At 44.5% G+C, this 5,000-nt stretch overlaps 1 pseudogene; it reads left to right on the forward strand.

Moving 5' to 3' along the window:
- LOC124025066 overlaps window positions 1–5,000 on the forward strand; it is a 55,506-nt pseudogene that overhangs the window by 50,438 nt on the left and 68 nt on the right.

The following is a 5,000-nucleotide window of genomic DNA, read 5'->3' on the forward strand; positions in this document are numbered from 1 at the left end:
ACACACACACACACACACACACACACACACACACACACACACACACACACACACACACACACACACACACACACACACACACGACATAACACTCTCTCCGTCTCCACTCTGTTCTCTGAGACAAAAACTATCAGACATTCTGGGAAGTCCTTTTTCCAAACAAAACACTCCTCCTGTCCAAGACTTTTACTGTTAGATATGTCTTCACTGTTACATTACTGACTGACTGACTGGCTGGCTGACTGGCTGGCTGGTTGACTGGCTGGCTCGCTGACTGGATGACTGGCTGGCTGGCTGACTGACTGGTTGACTGGCTGGCTGGCTGGCTGACTGACTGGTTGACTGGCTGGCTGACTGACTGGCTGGCTGACTGACTGGCTGACTGACTGGCTGACTGGCTGACTGACTGGCTGACTGGCTGACTGACTGGCTGACTGACTGGCTGACTGACTGACTGGCTGGCTGACTGGCTGACTGACTGTACACACACTGATTACATATGGAGCATGTCTCCTCTCTCTCTCTGCAGGTTTCCGGCGGGCCAGCAGCTGGTGACTAAGTTAGTGACAGCTCCCATGGCATGTGGAGCGGTCATGGTTACCTCTGTGTTCATGGGACAACCGGTCATCGCTACAACCCCTTCGGAGGGCAGCAGGTAACACACACACAACACACACACACAGTTTCACAGGTAACACACACACACACACACAACACACACACACACACACACACACTCTAGTTACTACATGTAACACTCTACACACACACAGGTAACACACACAGTTTCACACAGGTAACACACACACACACAACACCCTAACCCTACCTCTCTCCTCCTATCAGGGCGGTCAGACTCTTACCCTCCAGGCAGCCCAGTCCCAACAGAACCAGCCTGACAGCCAGACACAGACAGCTGTAGTGGCACAGAGTAACCAACAGGGAGCGCAGCATCAGTTCGAACAGGTAACCTCTAGTTTCAACAGATAAACTCTAGTTTCAACATCTAGTTTCTACAGGTAACCTCTAGTTTCAACAGATAACCTCTAGTTTCAACAGATAACCTCTAGTTTCAACAGGTAAACTCTAGTTTCAACAGATAACCTCTAGTTTCAACAGATAACCTCTAGTTTCAACAGATAACCTCTAGTTTCAACAGATAACCTCTAGTTTCAACAGGTAATCTCTAGTTTCTACATGTAACCTCTAGTTTCTACAGGTAACCTCTAGTTTCAACAGGTAATCTCTAGTTTCAACAGGTAACCTCTAGTTTCAACAGGTAACCTCTAGTTTCAACAGGTAACCTCTAGTTTCAACAGGTAACCTCTAGTTTCTACAGGTAACCTCTAGTTTCTACAGGTAACCTCTAGTTTCTACAGGTAATCTCTAGTTTCTACAGGTAACCTCTAGTTTCAACAGGTAACCTCTAGTTTCAACAGGTAACCTCTAGTTTCTACAGGTAAACTCTAGTTTCTACAGGTAACCTCTAGTTTCAACATCTAGTTTCTACAGGTAACCTCTAGTTTCAACAGGTAACCTCTAGTTTCTACAGGTAAACTCTAGTTTCAACAGGTAACCTCTAGTTTCAACAGCCATGGACAGACAGGCAGTTCACAGAGAGATGGATTAGGGCTGAGTCCAAAATGGCACCCTCTTCCCTATGGGCCTGGTCAACAGTAGTCCCCTATGAGGAGAATCTGGTGTAATTTCAGACAACCAGACTGCACAGTAGCAGCAGCAGTTCCTACATGTAACCAGCAGAGAGCAGTGTGGGGGCAGAGTTCAATAGGGACCGAGGCAGAACGAATGCTATCTATCTTACCCCCTGATCCTAGATCTGTGGCTAAGGGGAATGTCAACCTGGACTGTTTTAGAATTGTAAGGATTTCGCAGTGTTCTAATCATAATGTTTTAGTCACTTCTATAGTTCTAACCATAGAATTAGAATAAGAATACCATTCTAATCCATTGTCTTACTTCCCGTAACCAGGGCACCCGTCTTCTCCACGGCAACCAGCAGCTGATCCTCCAGGCAGCATTCCCCATGCAACAACAGCAACAGGCCTTCACCCAGGTAACACAACAACAACAGTCTCACAACCAGAGGCATCAGCTGCAGCTGAAACCACAGCCGCAGAAACAACCCAAAGGCCCGCCTTCGCACAGGACTGACAGCTCCAGCAGCCAAGCACAGTAGGCCAGGCGTCCAATCAGACTCTATGACCTGAGGCTGAACCAATCAGAGGTGTGGAGGGGTGTCCTGGATTGTGTTGTGTGTTTTTCTAATGGAACTACAGTGTTGGAGTCACCCAACCCCCCCTCCTATCGCCCCTACCAATATAGCTGCTGTGTTGACCCCCTCTATCTTCCGCCATAACAAACTGAATTATGGGTAACGGTGAGGGTGGCCAGCCCTTCGTCCTAGAAAGCTACTAACTGTGCAGGGTTTGGCTCCGGCTCTGCTCTAACACACCCATTCAGTTGCTCACCAGGACCTTGATGTTCACCTAGACTGAATCAGGTGTGTTGGTTAGCGCAGGGCCGGAACTAAAGCCTGCAGTCAGGAGATCTTCAGGAGGAGGTTTTGGCCCCACCTGGATTTCACCTTCCCTAAGGAACTCCTCATCACCGTGGTGACAATAGTACGGAACCCTGTATCCCGTAGCAACCAGGAGGAGGTTTTGGCCCCACCTGGATTTCACCTTCCCTAAGGAACTCCTCATCACCGTGGTGACAATAGTACGGAACCCTGTATCCCGTAGCAACCAGGAGGAGGTTTTGGCCCCACCTGGATTTCACCTTCCCTAAGGAACTCCTCATCACCGTGGTGACAATAGTACGGAACCCTGTATCCCGTAGCAACCAGGAGGAGCGTTGTTTGTTCGTGCGTTTGGAGGAGAGACAGACTCGGTGTCCGTGGAAACCGAGTTTAGAACTCTTTGCGTTGCCACGGTAACGAGAGACTCCAAAAAAGGAACGTTGTGGTGATGGACTGACTCTATGGGTCTGTACAGTGCAGACGTGTGTAACATTAAACTAAATGTAAATATCCATTATAGCTACAAAGAAAAAAACAGAAATGACTATTTTATATGATTGCATGGGTAAATAACTGTACGTTTTTATGAGTAACTTTTGACAAAATGACTTTATTCAGCGTTTTCCTGGTCAGATATGAGGTAACAGACATTCAGCTAGCATGAAGAGCCACCTCTCTCTTCCCACCTAAAGGTCTTCGGCTCTGTTCCAACACTTTAGAAAATGCATCCATCCTTCCATCTTTCCCGCCTTCCAGCCTTGAGGTTATCAAAGTCATTCAGTTAAGGGTGTATTTTATTTGTGTTGGAACATGGCCCCCGGAGGGAGAGATGTTGTGTCACCGTTCGTTTAATGGACGGACTTGGGTTCTAGTGGGATGCTGGGAAATGTAGTTTTTTTTAAAACTCAACATTTTCTATTTTATTTTTTAGACTCAACATTTTTTAATGTTTTATCAGAACAACAACCACGTCTGATCCAATCAAATCATGACAATCGAACAGACCTACGGATAAATACAGTCTAAACCAGACCAGGGAGTCGGCGATATTACTCAGCCTGGTCCCAGATCACTTCGGTCTTGTGTTGGCTCAGTTGGTAGAGCAAGGCACTTGCAACCCCAAAGGTCGTGGGTTTGATTCCAGCTCGGGCCATCCGTACGTCAAACCTATGACTGACTCTAAGTTGCTTTGGGGAAGAAAAAAACATGTTCTATATGAATGGTGCTGTCTTACCAACTTAACAACACACAGGTCTGGGATCATCTCTAAGTTGCTTTGGGAAAAAAACATGTTCTATATGAATGGTACCGTCTTACCAACACACAGGTCTGGGATCATCTGTAACGGGTTTAGTTATTCCAAGTGCCAAGTATTTTAACAGACTATTCAAAGAGGTGTATATATATATATATATTTCCAGAAGTATATGACCCTTCTATCAGAGTACTGCATGTATATAGAATGGATTATTTTTTGATGAAGACAGAATTATTATTATACAAAGACAGTATATATTTAACCTCCCCCATGACATTATAGCACTCAATGAGGTCTAACACAGTAAATTACAGACCTACAGACAGTATATCTCCCCATGACATTATAGCACTTAATGAGGTCTAACACAGTAAATTACAGACCTACAGACAGTATATCTACCCATGACATTATAGCACTTAATGAGGTCTAACACAGTAAATTACAGACCTACAGACAGTATATCTCCCCATGACATTATAGCACTTAATGAGGTCTAACACAGTAAATTACAGACCTACAGACAGTATATCTCCCCATGACATTATAGCACTTAATGAGGTCTAACACAGTAAATTACAGACCTACAGACAGTATATCTCCCCATGACATTATAGCACTTAATGAGGTCTAACACAGTAAATTACAGACAGTATATCTCCCCATGACATTATAGCACTTAATGAGGTCTAACACAGTAAATTACAGACCTACAGACAGTATATCTCCCCATGACATTATAGCACTTAATGAGGTCTAACACAGTAAATTACAGACCTACAGACAGTATATCTACCCATGACATTATAGCACTTAATGAGGTCTAACACAGTAAATTACAGACCTACAGACAGTATATCTACCCATGACATTATAGCACTTAATGAGGTCTAACACAGTAAATTACAGACCTACAGACAGTATATCTACCCATGACATTATAGCACTTAATGAGGTCTAACACAGTAAATTACAGACCTACAGACAGTATATCTACCCATGACATTATAGCACTTAATGAGGTCTAACACAGTAAATTACAGACCTACAGACAGTATATCTACCTAGCTGTGTTGAATCTGGATGTGTGTGTGAGAGAGTATGCACGTGTGTGTTCTTGTCCAAGCGTTTACCTCTAGACATTGTGTGTGTGTGTTTACATTGTGTGTGTGTGTGTTAACATTGTGTCTGTCTTATACTAAC

The sequence above is a fragment of the Oncorhynchus gorbuscha genome, unplaced genomic scaffold (genome assembly GCF_021184085.1).
Source record: "Oncorhynchus gorbuscha isolate QuinsamMale2020 ecotype Even-year unplaced genomic scaffold, OgorEven_v1.0 Un_scaffold_2156, whole genome shotgun sequence".
Taxonomy (NCBI): domain Eukaryota; kingdom Metazoa; phylum Chordata; class Actinopteri; order Salmoniformes; family Salmonidae; genus Oncorhynchus; species Oncorhynchus gorbuscha.